We start from the raw sequence: 19,910 nt of genomic DNA, 5'->3' as shown, positions 1-19,910 counted from the left end.
TTGTTCAGCTCCTACTTATAAGTGACAACATGCAGTATTTGGTTTTCTGTTTCTGTGTTAGCTTGCTGAAGAAAATGGCTTCCATTTCCATCCATGTCCCTGGAAAGGACACGATCTCATTTCTTTTTATGGCTTCATAGTATTCCATGATGTATATGAACACATTTTCTTTATCCAGTCTATTGTTGATGGGCATTTGAGTTGATTCCATGCATTTGCTATGACGAATAGTGCTGCATTGAACATACGCATGCATGCCTTAAAACAAATTTGCAAGAAAAAAACAAACAACTTCATCAAAAAGTGGGCAAAGGACATGAACAGATACTTCTCAGAAGAATACTTGCATGCAACCGACAAACATGTGAATAAAAGCTCAACGTCACTGATCATTAGAGAAAAGCAAATCAAAACCACAGTGAGATACCACTTCACACTTGTCAGGATGGTGATTATTAAAAAGTCAAGAAACAACAGATAGTGGTGAGGCTGTGAAGAAATGGGAATACTTTTACACTGTTGGTGAGAATGTAAATGAGTTCAACCATTGTGGAAGATAGTGTGGCAATTTCTCAAAGACATAGAACTAGAAATACCATTTTACCTAGCAGTCCCATTACTGGGTATATACCTAAAAGAATATAAATCATTCTATTATCAGGAAATTTTTAAAGCTTCTTTGTGATGTGTTTTATTAGTTAAAACAATAAATTATTAGTCAAAATGTCATGTCTTTCCTAACATTTAGCAAATTGCTTATCACAACACGCACACTAATGAACACTTCAAAATTAGTCTTAAATGCACTGTCTCCTCACTTGCACTCTTTGCTTATCTTATCTTTGATGGCTCTTCTACATCAACCAGAAAAAATCTGAATTCTCAAAATAATTCCTATAGCTTTCATTACCTTCCCTTATCCCATGCCCTGTTTTATTACCAGTATGACACTTACAGAGGCCACATTGTCATCCCACCCTCTAGTGGATTTAAACTCATTTTCCACTTTGGTATTTACATTTAGTCACTATTTATACTTCCGTTATTGCAGACCTACTCCACGTTATATTGGAGTGTGTGCGTCTGCGATCCCCTGCAGAGTGTAAGCTCCTAGAGAAGGAGTACCCAGGGATAGCTGTCCTTCAGCATCCAATGGGATGCTACGCCGTGATGAAAGAACATTTATGTTAGCTGAAGGTATAAAGAGAAAATTTATCTTTGCCCCTTTATTAAAGTTGCTGTTTTGTATTATTATATGCCAACACCGTACTAGCCCTATTGACAGAGTTATATGTCGTATTTTTCTTTTCTTTTAGGATGTTAGAGCAAAATAATTGGAATAAACTGTGTAGGACAGAAATAAATAGATGCAATACAGACACTAAAAGGGGAATGGCCAATTCTACTTAGCTGGACAGAAAAGATTTCATAGAATAGATGAATTGACTCTCAAATGATACATGGAGGCAAAATCCTTGCAGACAAGAAGAAAAGTGTTTTCCAGGTGAAAGAGGCAGTGGCACAATGAACAAGTATACAAAGGATGAGGAAGGTGGAACATTCAATTTAAGGGGCAAAATAGCAACTAATTAAATTAGGTTATTTGGAAAGTAAGATCATACAATAAACACACACATGCATATGTGTAGTTGAATTTAAAAATCATTTTTTAGGTAAGAAAGATTCATTGGAAGGTTTTAGAGTGAAGAATTAAGTAATCGTATATACATTTTAAGAAAGCTCATTCTGACATCCTATAAAGAATGGGTCAAATGTGAAAATTAGTAAGATGAAAAGTCTGAAATAATATAGGCAGTAACAGTGAATCTAAAGATGTAAATGAGCATAAGAGATGATTTTATATATATATATTTTATATACAAATATATATATTTATATATAAAAATGTATATTTAAAAAATCCAAAACATATGGTAACTGATAATAAGAGGGAGTATTAGAAAGGGTCATCCAGGTTGAATCCAGGATTTCATGTGAGACAGAAGGAATGAACAGTGGTTCCAGGCACTGAGATAAAGAATGTGAGAAAAGAAGCAGTTTGTAAGTGTGCTGAACTTTTGACAGCTATACAAGGAGTCTACTGGTTACTAGAAGGTTTAAAAGATATATAGATGGATATTACTAGTCTTTGTGACATCATAGTGTACTGACAGAATTCTTGGCACTATTTTGGGTTGCTAAAAATGCAGTAAGGAAGGGAAGGGGACAGAAGATGAAAAGGGAGAGGATAAAGGAGAGAACATGACAGCAGCAAGTTAAAAGTAGGGCACTAGAGCAGAAGAAAGAAGGAAAGCAAGGAATACAAGGTAAGGAAAAGGTAAGAAGGGGCAAGCAGAGAAGCTATCTGATTTCCAGCATCTAAGGGTGGACCGAAGAGATTATCTGTAAAAAGGGAGGAGTAATGGTCAGGCAGAAAGAGGACTGTAGCATATTTTCATCATGGAAGCTGAAGATAAAGATTTGAGACAGAGATGTTTGATGTAAGTGGTACCTAAAATTGCTGAGAAGATCAATGATGATGATAACTGAACATCCAGCTGAAGTTCAGGAACAGATAAAACTCTGTAATGGTGGCAGTGGCCACAGTAGTGGTTACATGGTGTGGCCTGGAGGGGGGTTTGGGAAATCTGGGTGCTGAACATGGCCTGTGTCTCAAAATGGTGACCTGCTTTGCTATAAGCAGGTCATCCCTCCATTCAGAATCTGATAAAACATAATATAAAATTAATATAACACCTATCAGGGTGAAAAACATAAGCGACTTTCTCAGATGACCTGGGTACCATCAGACACAGGATTCAAACCCAAGTCTGTTGGACTCAGACGCCTTAGCTGTTGACGGCTCTACTACTCTGCTACCAAATCCAGTCCTTTCCATGCCTCTCCACTGGAATGTTAAATGGACTTAGTCTCTGCTGTTCCTTTTAGTTTCATTTTGAAGGCATCTACCTATTCTACCAACCAATAAATTGAATTGTTATATTTTTTTTTTACAATAAGATTTGGTCAGAAGCTTTAGTTAGACCATAGGTTTTGTTCAGAACTCTTGTTCTGAACTCTCCATTAAAAAAAAAGTGCAGATATTACATACACTCAGGCTGAGTTAAGTTAAAAATGGGGCACTAGAGCAGAAGAAAGAAGGAAAGCAAGGAATACAAGGTATTCCTTGTACTCATAAATTTGAAGACTTTTAAACATGCTATCAGTAGTGGTAAATGATAATAATTAAGAAAGTATAATTCATCTTAACAATATATTGAACTTAACAAAACAAAACAAATTGCACTGAATATCATGAAATAAAAGGAAATACTCAAAGCAAGGGTATTTATGTGTTCTTATAGGTATGTTCTTATAGTGATGGACAAGTTTGTTTTTATAAAATCTATTTAATTTTTTATTTACAATATAGAACCCCTTACTCCTTTTCCTGTTTAGGTTAAGATCTTTTCTTCTTCTTAAATATTATGCATATTTTAATATGATTAATCTTACTTTACCTTTACAGAGCATTATGAATTAGGCAGGGCAGATATTATGACATCTACTTAACATATGAATTAATTGTGAACTGCCAAATAATAAATGATCTTTTACTATAACTTAGATTCAGGAATCTCAAATAGAGAGTTAAATGCACAGCAGCTGAACTGACCAGCCAATGTAAGCAGTTCATCTTCCTAGCAGATTTATTTTTCATTGTAACCAAATGTTTTTGCATGCTATTGTAAACACTATTGTCCTGTGAGCCTTGTTAGTGTGTTTTCACCAAGGAACTTATAAAGTCTTTAGCTTTTCATGAAAAAACTCTACTCATTGTGGACAACCATATCTTCAAGAAAGGCTACCATATTAAGATGTTTCCCTGAAGACCCACCATGATCAAAGGCTTGCAGCTACAGTGTAACCACTGGGTGCTTAATTCTAGTAAGGAATTCTTTCCTTCCATTGATCATAGTTTAATATTGTAGTGTCAGATTGAGATGAGTTCGTGTGTGACATGAATTTAAATACCCAAATTTCAAGTGGTTTGATAAAAATAGTAAGAAATAATACAATTTTCTCAAACTAAAACTTGTCAAGATTTGTATAATGTCATAGATTGTGGACAAAGTGAATTATAAGATGTATTCCACTGACACCCTGTGACATAGTTTTAGCAGATGCATCTTTATATTGGCCATCCTTTCTTTCAATTAATCTTGACTTAGGAGTTAAGAATAATACCATGTCTGGAGGAACAAAAAGACTTCATGTAAAATATGAACACTCTATGTACTATTTTAGTGTTAATTTTAGAAAGCTATTCTGCTGAAATGTGATCTAATATCACTTTCAATTCTAAGTTTATTCCATTGTCAAACAAATTAAGTAAACTATTTTAAACAGCATATCAACTGGATTTTATTTCATTAGCAAGAGACGAGATGTCATGGCTTTAAAAGAATGGCAATTTTATTATTCACTATTGCTCAAATATTATTTTAGTAGTTTTCTTATATTAACCATAGGCCAGTTAATGATTAAGAAATATATTTAATTTCTATTTTACAAATCTTATACTCCTTGCAATATACAGTACCCTCACTGATTTTTGCTTGTCTTTATTAAACTGAATTCCTGTTTTCTTCTCTGCAAAATATTATAAAAAACAATATGTTCAAATATTAAGCACTCCATAAATATTAGCTGAATGAATAAATATGACCAAAATCCTCTTGTAAAAGACAATGTTTTAAATATAGAGATTTCATACCATTCCCCTTAATTTTTCAAAATATTACGTGATACAAAAATCATATGCACAATTCAAGCTCATAGCTATTTTTAGAAACTATAATTTTTGATTCAAAAGAAATCTGCAATCTTGCAAAAATAAGACTTAGTTTAACAGTGTGTTTCCAAAGAAATTGTAGCTGTTATTCTTGCCTTTCTTCTTAGACAAGAGACTTGTGATGGTATCTCTTAATATCCCATACATAACAAGGAAAAAGGCAGAAAAATCCATAGGAACTATAAATATAGGCAGTGGTGTTGTAGTTGAAAGCATATTATCTGGAAGTGAGACCACAACAGGTTCTTATTTCAGCTCTCCATCTAACTTCCATCTCTAGTGATGCACCCTTGAAAAAAATTATTTTTGTCCTCTGGACTTTAATTTATTTATCTGGACTTGGTGAACTCGAAGATTTATTTTAGTTTAGTATTTGATTTTAGTTTAGAATTTAGTATTTGATTTAGTAATACTAGGTAAACTCAAAGATTTATTTTAGTTTTGTATTTATTTTAGTTTAGTATTTGATTCAAAGATTTATCTCAGTTTAGTATTTGATTTTTTCCATATTCAAGTCTAACATATGGTATCAGACATATTTTTCTACTGTTATTTTATTTGTCAGACAAACAAGGTAAAAATGTTTTTAACAACAGGGTTTACCCATTTTTTGTACAGTGTTCCTAATGCAACTCTAGATTTTTCTATATACATTTAGCAGAAAGTGAATCATAACTTACTTCAGTAGAATATATCTGTTGTTTTGCTGTTTTACTTTATTATTACTAGTGTTTCATAACATAAATAATGTTAAGTGATCTGGCTATAAATATCGGATTTAGTTTTTCAAGTTTTTACAAATTCTATGAATTCCCTACAATTTATTTGGCCATCAGTGTTTGTTTGGCTGTTTAGAGGAGCCAGGAAGCAGTGCTCTTATGGCTGAAGACTGGGCCTGATGGAGATTCTTCTTCTGCTGCAAAACTGGAAGCTGTTCAGGTCACCCTGTAAAGGGTTCAAAGCCAGATACTATGTAATGTTATATTTTTCCTCTAAAATCCAGTCTCTTAACACATTTTATGCCTCATTTTAAACAACAGGATGTGTAGCTTCAGGAACATGTCATCTTATTTGGATAGACTATGCTAATAGAACCCAACCATAGCAAGCTAAAAAAGATAGTTGAATGAAAGACTGCTTAAGAAGGACAGAGTCCATTAGAGAAAAAAAGAAAAGGAGAAATGTACTAAGTAGGCAAAAAATAGCTTCCACACAGAGCTGCTGGGTTCATTCACCACATACCAAGGAAACAATAACAATTAAACATCATAAATAAAATGCTTGCTGGAGAAATTGCATATTCACCCGTAAAATAATGAATCAACACACTTACTTCACTTCACACCATATACAAAAAGTAACCCAAAATAGATCAAAGACCTAAATTTAATAGGTAAAAATATAAAACTCTTAGAAGGAAACATAAATGAAAATATGCATCACTTTTTATTAGGGAATGATTTCTTATACATGACACTGAAGGCACAAGCAACCAAAGGAAAATGGATAAATTAGATTTTATCAAAATCAAAAACTTTTATGCATTAAAAGATACTATCAAGAAAATGAAAAGCAAGTAACAGAATAGGAGAAAATATTTGCAAACATATGTCTGACAAGGATTTTGTATCAAGAATGCTTCAAGAATTCTCACAAGTCAGCAGTAAAAACACAATTCAATTAAGAGATGAGCAAAGTATAAGATTAAGTTATTCCCCAGAGAGGATACACAAATGGTCAATAAGCCATGAAAAGATACTAGCATTAGTCATTAGGGAATGCAAATCAAACCTACAGTGAAATATCACTTTGCACCTACTGGGTGGCTATAATTAAAAAAATAAGCAAACAAAAATAAAACAACTATTGGTTCAGATATAGAGTAATTGGAATCCTCATACACTGCTAGTAGGAATGAAGTATGGTACAGCCACTATGAAAAAAAAATGTTTTCAATTGCTCAACAAGTTAAACATAGAATTACCATATGACCCAGCAATTCCACAGCCAGGTAAATGCCTGAGGGAAATGTATTAGTTTGTTTTCACACTGCTGATAAAGACATACCAGAGACATGGTAATTTATACAGGAAGAGAGGTTTAATGGACTCACAGTTCCACGTGGCTGAGGAGGCCTCATAATCGGTGCAAGGCGAAAGGCACATCTTGCATGGCAGCTGGCAAAGAGAGGATGAGAGACAAGTGAAAGGGACTTCCCCTTATAAAACCATCCAGATCTTGTCAGACTTACTCACTACCATGAGGACAGTAGGGGGAAACAGCCCCCATGATTCAATTATCTCCCTCTATGTCCTTCCCACCACACATGGGAATTATGGTAGCTACAGGTGAAGATGAGATTTTTGTGGGGACACAGCAAAACCATATCAGAAGTGAGACAAATCATCTGATAAAATTATACATCAATATTCCCAGCAGCATATTCGTTATAGGTAAAAGTTGAAAAAGGGGAAATGTCCATTATATTCATACAATAGAATATTATTCCATCATAAAAGGAATGAGGTACTGTTACATACTACAACATGATGAACCTGGAAAATACTATGCTAAGTGAAAGAAGTCTGACACAAAAGGGCTCATAATGTATGATTCCATGCATAAGAGATGTTCAGAATAAAGAAATGCACGGAGACATAAAATAGATTCGTGGTTGCCAGTGTCTGACGGGAGATTGGCCTTAACTGCTAATATGTGCAGGGTTTCATCAGAAAATTCTGGATTTCATATTGATTGTTGCAAAGCACAGCAAATATACTAAAACAAATGAACAAAACACTAGCATGTACTCTTGTAACTGGTGAATTTTGTGTATGTGAAATATATCAATAAAAACGATAAATGAAAAAACCTGAAGAGTTGACTCTATATAAATACATACAAGTATGCATTTCGTTATTATAAACAATGTCTTGTTAAATTATTGCTAGTAGTTTTATCGTGAGATAAAATTGAGTACATATTTAATTCCTGCCTATTAAATATTTATGCAGTGACTACTATATGCTGGGTGCTGTTCTACGTTTAACAATAATTTAACAATAGTTAAGAGAGACATGCTTATTCTAGGAAAAATCAATGATTTAGAAACTTTATTTCAGGACACTTTTTTATACCTGAAAATTATTGAGGACCCCAAAGAACTTTTTTTTATGTGGGATACATTTATTAGTGTTCACTTTATTAGATATTAAATTGAGAAAAATATTTTAACCAATTATTAAAATAATACTCTCTATTTTAATATAAATAATATGTTTATTAAAATATTTTCCATTAGAAACATTTTTAAGAGGAGTGAAATTATTCCATATTTTTGGAAACATTTTGATATCTGACCTAATAGAAGATTTAAAAATTTTTACATCTGCTTCTGCATTTAGTTTGCTATAATCTCCTGTTTTGGTTAAAATGTTTGGAGAAAATCTTGCCTTGCACAGATATGGAAGAGAAGAGTATTCCAGTTACCTTTTCAGAAAATCATGAATATTCTTTCTTTGATACTACCTCAGCAGTAAACAAATGGTAATTCCTTAGGTATTAGTTGCAACGTGGAATCTGAAACTGTATCAGTGAACGTCTTAAGACTGGTTACATTACAATTGACTGGTGGTTGTTTTACTTTCAAGGGATCTTTTAACCAGAAGTGATTTTGTAGAATTTTGCACCGGTCATTTGGAAAATGTTTGTTCACAAAGTTTTGCAGATTTTCCAATTGTTGATATATTTTATCACACAAATAACACTTGTTAATACCACCACTGTTCTCAAAAGCAGGAGTTTAAAATATGGAAGCTGTAGGCTGCCAAGCTAATGGTGGCAGACACACATTTTCCAAAATTCTACTTTCCACTTGAAAGCTTGAATTTTATAATGAATAACAAGTACTGTCAGATGTTTCCCTTAGGGTCACTTTGTTCATGTTTGGAAAAAAAAAAGTCTGCCAAATGCCTACTTATGAATTAGCGTGGTTTGTCAGTCATTCTCTCAAGCAGAAGTGAATGCTACAAAATAGTAGGCAGTGAAGTCTCATCCACCCACCGCACCTGCAGTCCACTGTCACGCTGTACGCAGCGGAAGCGCTGGGTTTCATCTGAGGATTTGAAAAAGGCATGTACTCAGGACGGAAAATTCACATGTCATCAGGGACATGCTTAATTGACAAACGGCAGCATGGTTTTCGGCTGTTTGCTTACAATGGCTGTGCGGCCCTGAGGACTTCAATGGCGCCTAGCGCAGTAGCGCCTCGATTCTGCACCTGCACTTTCGCCGTTGACCCACCAGGACTTGAAAGTTAAAGACCAGGGATGAAGCTGGAACCATCATTCTCAGCAAACTGACGCAAGAACAGAAAGCCAAACACCGCGTGTTCTCACTCATAAGTGGGTGTTGAACAATGAGACCCCATGGACACAGGGAGTAGATCATCACACATCGCAGCCTGTCGGGGGGTGGGGGCCTAGGGAAGAGATAGCAGGGGGTGGGGGGATTGGGGAGGGATAACGTTAGGAGGAAAACCTAATGTAATTGAGAGGTTGACGGTGATGGATGCAGCAAACCACCATGGCACGTGTATACCTACATAACAAACCGGCACGTCTGCACACGTACCCCAGAATTTAAAATATAATAAATAAATATTTTAAAAACAGAAAGCTAAAGACCACACTTGCATTTCAGAATATTGACTACTGCTACCAATTGTAATTGTTCTCCTGAACACTCTGCTTTGGTGACAGGTCATGGAATTTTAAAAGGAAAAGTAAATGTATCTATAACCTAACTTTTGGAATGGAAAGGAATGGAATGAAATGGAATCCTAACTACAGCATGTCTCTCATAATTCAGTCCACAGTTTTTAACCTCTTATTCTCCTGTGACCTCACAGGACTGAAAGCTACCTAAAACTGGATGTAAGATTTTGCGATTTTTTTTCTATGTAATATATATATATTTTTTCTATGTAATTATATATATATATTCTGGAGAAAGAATATCAAAAGGTACATTTGTTTTAGTCATCCAAGTATTAAATGTTCAAATATTTCCTATGTACATGTGTATGTATTTAGTTATTATATGTTAATATATATATATTTGTGGTCTTGTCATTTCACTTGATAAAACAGAGCATCGGAGAGCACTTTGAACAGAGTAGTACCATAGCTTTTCCTCTTATATCAAATTTTCTTCCCATTCCCTCTTTTTCTTCCTGTCCATCTCCTTCCCCTCCTTTATTTCCAGTTTGTTTCTGTTTTAAAGTTGGCTATGGACAGCAAAGACAAGTGAAATGTAACTTAAAATATGCACATTTAACATTCTACATTGACTTACATGCAATTAATAATTTATAATTAGCCTATGTACTATTCATTTTCTTTGAGTTTTTTCCTTGCAAAACTACATTAGAACTATGACTGAAATGTACAGGTTTCTCAATAGATACTTATTGATTGAGTTATTTTGAAGCACAAAATAAAACTGAATTGGTTAATATATATTTGTAGGTCAAAATTGGCCCTGGGAATTATTTTTTAGAGCTATTTTTCTACGTTACCCATCTTCATAAACTTACTGTTGGTTATTTATATATTTTTAATTGTTAAGTTATAATTAGAAACAGTTTAGGACTTAAATATAAAAATATGTAAAATTTAAATGCACTCATTTTTTATTTTAAACACATGCTTTCATGTCATAATGGATCCCAAAATACCACAGATATTAGGGGAAAAAAGATAAACTGTTGTTTTCTTAAAATATATTCCTTTGTTGAATTCATCCTGCTAACCCTTTAGGGTATTGACAGCCTGTTATTTTTCATATGTGCCATCTTTATCTAGAAAACTGAAAGAACAACTAATTATATCCTTTTGCAAATGAGTGCAACAAAATGGCTTTTGTTCAACACAATTTTTAAGTGTGTTGAACAGGGCTGTTGAATGGCTTAAACTTTTACTATGAGGTGTGTGTGTGTTTGTGGACATGTGATTATATGTATGTTAATATTCAGCCACTTTCGTGTCATAGAAAGTGTGGCCTGGGAATTTGATCGTACACTGTGCTTTGTCATAAATTTAATGTTTTCTTTGCAACATTAGTGGAGGGCATATGCATCTATGTCTTTCATTTAGCCTGTATATTTTTGATATGATAGACATGGTAATTACTGTTCTTAAAGTTTGTGCAAATGCCACTGGGAAAGGGCAGAGAAGAAAAGAATTAAAGCGAGGGTCATGAAATAAACCTATTAACAAAAGCAGAATGATTTCTTGAATAACCCCTTCACCTCTCCCTCATGTCATAATCCTTTCTCATAAATAATTGTATAAGCAAGTCTGGACATAATGTAGTGTTGAAAAACTGTGCTGCAAAATGCATTTAGCTGCATGAAATACCAAGAGAAGCCTTGAGTTTCAAAACCTCTGTAAAGTGAAATTTTTAGTTGCTTTCGGAGGCGAGGCAAGTTGTGGTACATATTAACTATTAGCAACGTATCTGAGTAAAGCACCATGCAATAAGGTGCTATTGAATTGGGAGAGGCATCAGAGCTAAAGAGCACAAAGATGGGCCATCCAAATGTTAGAAGAGATTTCTTCGCATATGCAATTCTGCTTTACCTGTTTCCTCAATCTTATTTCCTTTTTTCCTATCACCTTCTCTTTTTTTTTGTTAGCGGCAAATTATTGTTTGTACGGATTAGAGGAAAACACTCAAATATTGCTCAAAGAAGCATAATTTTTCTCCTGCAGTTTATAATAAACAAGATATACTTGTATAAATTAGTATCATTGTCTACAACACTTTCAGGTGACTCTTATGCCACTAGGTCAATATTCCTGCTGGGGATGAGTTAGTTCTTACACTTGGGTAATCACCAGGAACGTGGGACTCATAAGGGCAATGGATGATGCAGGTGCACAATGTCCTTTGATGTTACTCAAGGTGTAAAATGAAGGTTTTAATTCATCACAATATCATTTTGCTAAATATAAAATTTCATGGTATAGAAATTATTTATTATCTTTATCCTGGAGGGGATTTTATTGCTTTTTACATTATTAAACGTCAAAATTTAAACAGTTTAAAATAGTTTTACACTGTTTTATGTGGTTTCACAATTCACTGGAATTGATATTATTTTAGATCATATTATTGAACTTGCATTAATCATATTTTAGATATTTTCAATCATGAGTCATTGTCATTGTGTTTTATTAAATTAATTTAATCTTTGATTTTCTTGTTATTATATTTTAATTCTGGAGTACCTGTGCAGAATATGCAGGATTGTTACATAGGTATACACATGCCATGGTGGTTTGCTGCCTCCATCCCCCCATCACCTACATTAGGTATTTCTCCTAATGTTATCCCTCCCCAACCTCCCCACCCCCTGCTATCACTTCCCAACAGCCCCAGTGTGTGATGTTCTCTTCCCTGTGTCCATGTGTTTGCATTGTTCAACACCCACTTATGAGTGAGAACACGCAGTGTTTGGTTTTCTGTTCTTGTGTAACTTTGCTGAAAATGATGGTTTCCAGATGCATACATGTCCCTGCAAAGGACACGAACTCATCTTTTTTTATAGTTGCATGGTATTCCATGGTGTATATGTGCCACATTTTCTTTATCCAGTCTATCCTTGATGGACATTTGGGTTGGTTCCAAATCTTTGCTATCATGAACAGTGCCACAATAAACATAAATGTGCATGTGTCTTTATAATGGAATGATTTATAATTCTTTGGGTATATACCCAGTAATGGAATTGCTGGGTCAAATGAAATTTCTATTTCTAGATACTTGAGGAATCGCCACACTGTCATCCACAAGGGTTGCACTAGTTTGCACTCCCGCCAACAGTGTAAAAGTGTTCCTACTTCTCCACATCCTCTCCAGCATCTCTTGTCTCCAGATTTTTTAATGATTGCCATTCTAACTGACATGAGATGGTATCTCAATGTGGTTTTGATTTGCATTTTTTTAATGACCAATGATGATGAGCATTTTTTCATATGTTTGTGGGCTGCATAAATGTCTTCTTTTGAAAAGTGCCTGTTCATATTCTTTGCTTGCATTTTGATGGGGTTATTTGTCTTTTTCTTGTAAAATTGTTTTAGTTCTTTGTAGATTCTGGATATTAGCCCTTTGTCAGATAGGTAGCTTGCAAAATATGTTTTCCATTTTTTGGTTGCTGGTTCACTTTAATGATTGTTTCTTTTGCTGTGTGGAAGCTCTTAAGTTTAATTGGATCCCATTTGTCTATTTTGGCTTTTGTTGCCATCTTTTTTGGTGTTTTAGTTATGAAGTCCTTGCCTATACTTATGTCCTGAATGGTATTGCATATGTTTTCCTCTAGAGTTTTTATGGTGTTAGGTCTTAGGTTTAAATCTTTAATCCATCTGGAGTTAATTTTTTTTTACGGTGTAAGGAATTGGTCCAGTTTCAACTTTGTGCACATGGTTAGCCAGTTTTCCTAACACCATTTATTAAACAGGGAATCCTTTCCCCATTCCTTGTTTTTGTCAGTTTTGTCAAAGATCAGATGGTTGTAGGTTTATGGCATTGCTTCTGAGGCCTCTGTTCTGTTCCATTGGTCTATAACTCTGTTTTGATACCAATACCATGCTGTTTTGATTAATGTAGCCTTATAGTATAGCTTGAGGTCAGGTAATGTCATGCCTCCAGCTTTGTTCTTTTTGCTTAGGATTGTCTTGGCTATGTGGGCTCATTTTTAGTTCCATATGAAGTTTAAGGTGGTTTCTTCCAGTTCTGTGAAGAAGGTCAATTGTAGCTTGATGGGGATAGCATAACTAAGATCAGAGGAGAACTGAAGGAGATAGAGACACAAAAAACCCTTCAAAATATCAATAAATCAAGGATCTGGGTTTTTTTAAAAAAGATCAGCAAAATAGATAGATTGCTAGCCATACTAATAAAAGAGAAAAGAGAGAAGAATCGAATAGATGCAATAAAAAATGATAAAGACGATATCACCACCAATTCCACAGTAATAAAACTACCATCAGAGATTACTACAAGCAACTCTATGCACATATACCAGTAAATCCAGAAGAAAAGAATAAATTCCTGGGCACTTACCCCCTCCTAAGACTAAACCAGGAATAAGTTGAGTCCCTGAATAGACTAACAACAAAGTCTGAAGTTGAGATAGCAATTAATAGTCTACCAACCAAAAAAATTCCAGGTCCAGAAGAGTTCACAGTTGAATTCTACCAGCTGTACAAAGAGGAGCTGGTACCATTCCTTCTGAAACTATTCCAAATAATACAAAAAGAGGGAATCCTCCCTAACTCATTTTATGAGACCAACATCATCCTGATATCAAAACCTGGCAGAGACACAACCAAAAAAGAAAATTTCAGGCCAATATTCATGATGAACATCAATGCAAAAATCTTCAATAAAATAGTGGCAAACCAAATGCAACAGCACATCAAAAACCTTATTCATCCCAATCAAGTAGGATTCATCCTGGACATGCAAGGCTGTTTCAACATATGCAAATCTGTAAACATAGTCCATCACATAAGCATAACCAAAGACAAAAACACAGGAATATCTCAATAGATGCAGAAAACGCCTTCAACAAAAGTCAACAGCCCTTTATGCTAAAACTCTCAATAAACTAGATATCAATGGAATGTATCTCAAAATAATAAAAGCTATCTATGACAAACCCACAGCCAATATTATAGTGAATGGGCAAAAACTGGAAGCATTCCCTTTGAAATCTGGCTCTAGACAAGGATGCCCTCTCTCACCATTCCTATTCAATATAGTATTGGAAGTTCTAGCCAGAGCAATTAGGCAAGAAAAGGAAATAAAGGGTATTCAATTAGGATAAAAGAAAGTCAAATTGTCTCTATTCGCAGACAACATGACTGTATATTTAGAAGACCCCATCATCTCAGCCACAAATTCCCTTAAGATGATAGGCAACTTCAGCGAAGTCTCAGGATACAAAAATCAGTGTGCAAAAATCACATGCATTTCTATACACCAATAACAGACCAACAGCCAAATCATGAGTGAACTCCCATTCACAATTGCCACATACAGAATAAAATCCCTAGGAATACCACTAACAATGGACGTCATTATGTTTTATTAGAAATATCCTCACTATGAGATAAAGGGACTAATTGAGTGCTAATGTAATTCTTCATGCATCAGAGAGCATTTCCACGGTCACACTGATTTATTAACAGCATGTCCTGAATAACCCCTTCTCTATTGCAAACCCCTTGAGGGCAGGATCTGGTATTTTTTTTTATGTGTCCGCATATAGCTCCAACTCGGATTTCTTCTTACATTGTATTAATAGATCAGGAAATACTTACTGGATAAACCCATAACGTATGCTAGTTAGGCAGCTCTGGCAACAAGCATGATATTATATTTTTAATAAAGAAACACACTCCAGCATTCTAAAATTCTCAAACTATAACCCTGTGTAAAACAATAGGTAAAATTTCAAAATGTGAAACATGCAAACTGACTTCAAAATTTTAAGCATGCAACGACTAATGCAGTGTGCTCTTAGCACATGCATAAACAATTAGAAACATTATTAAAATAAAATATTCATATTTTAAAGTAAATGTATACTATTTGAAATATTGAGGAAACATTTATATATGTGGAGAATTTATATAAAATCTTAATGATGAAAGTATTTAAAAAGTACTAATGGTAACAAATTTATTGAATCTTTGGGGCAGTCTTCACATGAGTAATTTAATCACCCGAAGAGTTGTGGAAGACTGGTTCAAATGAATAACTCATTTGTATAGGAGGAAACTGATACCTAGAGAGAGAATGTAACTGATTCAAGTTCATACAACTTACAAGTAACAAAGTGACGACATTAGCAAGGCAATCTTGATTAGCAAAATCTTGATTTTCATTATTTTTAAATAAGAGTAATACATGTACATATAAGATTTCAAACAGTACAGAATGATAAAAATGGCAGAATATGGAGCCCCCTTTCCCACCACTCTAGTTCCTTCTCCCCAGAAACCAATATTTATATTAATAGCTTCTTACATTTCTCTTGAAATATCATACTATACACTCATTTTCTCTGTCTCTATCTCTATGTAGATATGTATCCTCATGATTATCAAATAACACATACAGTGATATACCTTTCTCTTAATATGATTGGATGAACTGATCTGTCATATATTATATAATTGCCATATTGAATTCTGATGTATGATTGGGCCTAATTATCTTTTTTTATTAATGAAATTTTTGTTTGTTTATATCATTAATATTCTCATATTTTGCTATTTGCAAAATACACTGGAATAAACAAGTGTTAATTTTATTTATATTTACTGTAATTTGTGACACTGTTACTGAAATATAAAGGTTGAGATGACATAGTGCCTATAGCTAACTACCTTTAAAATATTTCAGCAGCAACAAAAAAACCTCTTCCACATGTGCAAAATCCTGGTAATTAACTTATCTAGGTAAAGAGTATTTGAAGGTTCATTATAAATGATATTTTAATGTTTGTGTATATTTATAATTTTTATAATAATTTTGTCAAAAGTTACTTTTTAATGACACATTTGACTTTTAGTGAAGGATCTAAGCTTTCCACACATTCTTTTTTTCTCCTTAATAGTATAAGAATTTCAAACGTGGACATGCTAAAGTATTTCTAGAGGAGGATGTAAGTGACGTGAATGAAAATGTTAGGGACCCTACATTTTATGTGGAATGAAAGCTGAAAGGGATTTATATAAAGAAGTGTGATAATAGAGGGCAGATTCTTGAAATGAGGTAATGTCATTTTAATAAGGACCATATTTGTCCAGGGATATTTTGAAAGAAACTGGTGATAAGGAGGAGGATGAGGAGAAATTGTCATTAGTGCAAACATTTCAAAGAAAGAAAACATATTACTTCTTTGGAGATATTCTCTCTGCCTCTCTCTCTCTCTCTCTTTCTCTCTCTCTCTCTCTCTCTCTCTCTCTCTCTCTCTCTCTCTCTCTCTCTCTCTCTCCTCCTCCTCCTCCTCCTCCTCTCCCTCTCTCTTTGTCCCTCTCTATACGGCTCTATTTATCTATTCATCATCTCTGCATCTGTGTCTTTGGCCATATTCATACCTCTACTGATATCTATACTTGTATCTACAAGCTGGTCTTAGCCTGCTCATCATGGTAACATATGGCAGATACATTACCCTGTGCGTAAAGATTTGAGAACTGATAAGAGATTTATGTATACCTGTTAATATCTCAAATATCACTACTTATATCTAAAATCTTTATACACACTCCTTCTCTGACATTATGATTAAGGGAAATAATGTGCTTTTATGTTTTTAAGAATTGAGCCCAATGGGGACATCTATTTTTCTCATTATAAGATTCCACAGATTGTAGCAACAATGGCACCATCACAACTTCTAAACTCCTGATGGTAGACTTGCTTCTGTGACTTAATGGATTACTAGCCCTCCAGTGGGAGCCACACACCTGAAGGCCAAGAGGAATATGCAAAGGCAAACAGAGACACTAAAGAGCTCATCAGTCATGAGAAGATGGCAGGAAATGGTGCTGTTCCCGTTGCAATTATTCCGACAGGGTAGGACTGAAATACGATAGAAACTCACTTGACATACTCTACAGACCAATTTATATTTTATTATTATTATTATTGTTTTGTAATGTAGAAAACATCTATACCTAAAAATCTGTGAGATTAACAGATTTTATAACTAAGATAATAGATAAAATATAATAGATACAGTAAAAACATAGAAGTACTCCTCATCCATTTCAGAAGCCCAATCAGTTTCAATTTATTCCAAATCTCTTCCTTCTTCAACAAAACACTATATTATCCTCATCCTTCCAGCTTCCCTTCCCACTGCTTTCAGGGTTCAAGGTTAGTCTTCATGGCCCATACCTGTTCCTATTTGTTTTAAGTAAAGTCTTAATAAGTTCTTCCTATTGGGTGGTAATAAGAGATATTCAATAAGCTAAAATATCTAATGTTAATCAGTGAACAATGAAGCATGGTAGAGGTTTTTACTTTAATAACAGAAATTATTAATTATACATCATAGTCCAAAGGCTCTACTTTAATATTTTCTGCTAACAAAAAAAAACCTAGTGGTGTACAAAATCCCACAGATTTGACACGAGAACCTTTGGCAGGTAGTAAGCCCCCAGTAGTTCAGTGGCTAAAGTGGTCTTTAAGTACCTAAGTTTTATCTTTATTAATGTGAAAGTTTTCTGGCTAGACAGTTAACAGCTGAGTGCATTTTGAGTAAAATACTACAGGAAATGGCTGATAAAAATATCAATGTTCTATATCTGCTTAAAGGAGATACATATCTGTTCTTTCTCAAACCACTGTTAAGCTGTCACCCATATACTTATCGTAGAAACAATGACCTCACATTAGTTTTATCTCTAGACATTTTTCTGCCCAGACAAAAGAATCTATGGAAGTAGTAATTTCTCGAGTTTGTTTTAGGGAGGATTGTGTTGGTTCTCCTAAGAGAAATCACTTGCACGTGACCTTAAAGTCTACAAACACATGGATGTACTTGCTATACAGAGTCCATTTCCTACCACAGCAAGGTATAGCTTCAAATGGCTAAAGCCAAATAAACCAAATGGCAAGAACTTGATGGTAAACTTCGTCAGAATATTGGTTCTCTCATCTTTATGAATCTGTCAAGGGCAGGCTTTTCGTAAACTAATAGGTTTGTATATGTTCTAATTATGCAAGGAAATGGAGCCTGTCTCAGTGTTCAAGTGGTTAGAGAGAAACATTTGGTTGGAGAAGAAGGAAGAATATGGTAAGTGAATAAGACACTGAAAAAGTCTGCTGTGTTATATGGTGGTGGGCAGCGATTGTGAGAGTAAGTACTAAATGGCCATGCAAACAGAAAGAAATGGAATTGTAATATAAAGTCACAAATATAATTTGTTGATTGACTTACATGGATTGAAAATTTGGTATACTGGATTTTACAGATTTAGTGAATAATACCACTCTTTTGAATTTTTTGTACAACATCTGGCTACAAAATTTTAAAGAACTCTTTATGAAAGTCAAATTCATATTTAAAGTGACAAAGAGTCCTAAGAATTTTGAACATCACACTTACTTCGTAAGTCAATTGTTTTTCTCATTAACAAAAAAAGGAAATAAAAAAGCAAAACCAAAAAACAAATAACCCAATTAAAACAATGAGTAAAATATCAGAATTGATATTAATCAAAAGAAGACATGCAGAATAGCAGATATATGAAAAAATGTTCACCATCACTAATCAAAAATCAAAAACACAATGAGATATTACATCACAGTTAGAATGGCAATTCTCCAAAAGACAAAAGATAACGTGTTTGTGAGGATGTGGAGAAAGGAGAACCTTTGAACACTGTTGGTGTGTTTGTGAATTAGTATAGTCTTTGTGAAAAACAGTATGGAGATTTCTCACGAAAATAAAAACAGAACTATCATTTGATCCAACAATCCCACTTTTGGGTAGATATCTAAAGAAAATGAAATTAGTATGTCCAAGAAACGTCTGCACATTTATGTTTATGGCAGCATTATTCACAATAGCCAAGATATGAAATCAACCTAAATGTACATCAAAGGAAAAATGGTATATATACACAATGCAAGACTATTCAACCATAAAAAAGAATGAAATCTTGTGACAACATGGATGAACCTGGAAGGCATTATGTTAAGTAAAGTGAGCTAAACACAGGAAAACAAATACTGCATGATTTCACTCATGTGGAATCCAAAATCATCGGTCACATGGAAGTAGAATGTACAGTGGTAGCTATCAGAGGCTGAGTGTTTAGTGGAGAAACAGGATAAAGAGATGTTGCTCAGAGGATACATTTTCATTTAGACAGAAGAGATGAATTTCAAGAGATCTATTATACAGCAAGGTGACTCTAGCTAGTGAAAATATTATTCCATTCTTGGAAAATGTAGAATAGATGTAATG

The 19,910-nt window shown here is 34.1% G+C and overlaps 1 long non-coding RNA gene across 1 annotated transcript in view; it reads left to right on the top strand.

Annotated features, from left to right (window-relative positions):
* The first annotated feature begins 2,206 nt into the window (after window positions 1-2,206).
* The window catches only part of LOC118152309 (uncharacterized), a 61,876-nt gene continuing 44,172 nt past the window's right edge, over window positions 2,207-19,910 (top strand). Inside the window, exon 1 of the long non-coding RNA XR_013525555.1 lies at window positions 2,207-2,327. This is a non-coding gene — a long non-coding RNA (uncharacterized LOC118152309). The remainder of the gene's footprint in view (window positions 2,328-19,910) is intronic.

The sequence above is a fragment of the Callithrix jacchus genome, chromosome 1, assembly GCF_049354715.1.
Source record: "Callithrix jacchus isolate 240 chromosome 1, calJac240_pri, whole genome shotgun sequence".
NCBI lineage: Eukaryota > Metazoa > Chordata > Mammalia > Primates > Cebidae > Callithrix > Callithrix jacchus.
This window is presented reverse-complemented; position numbering and strand designations above follow the sequence as displayed.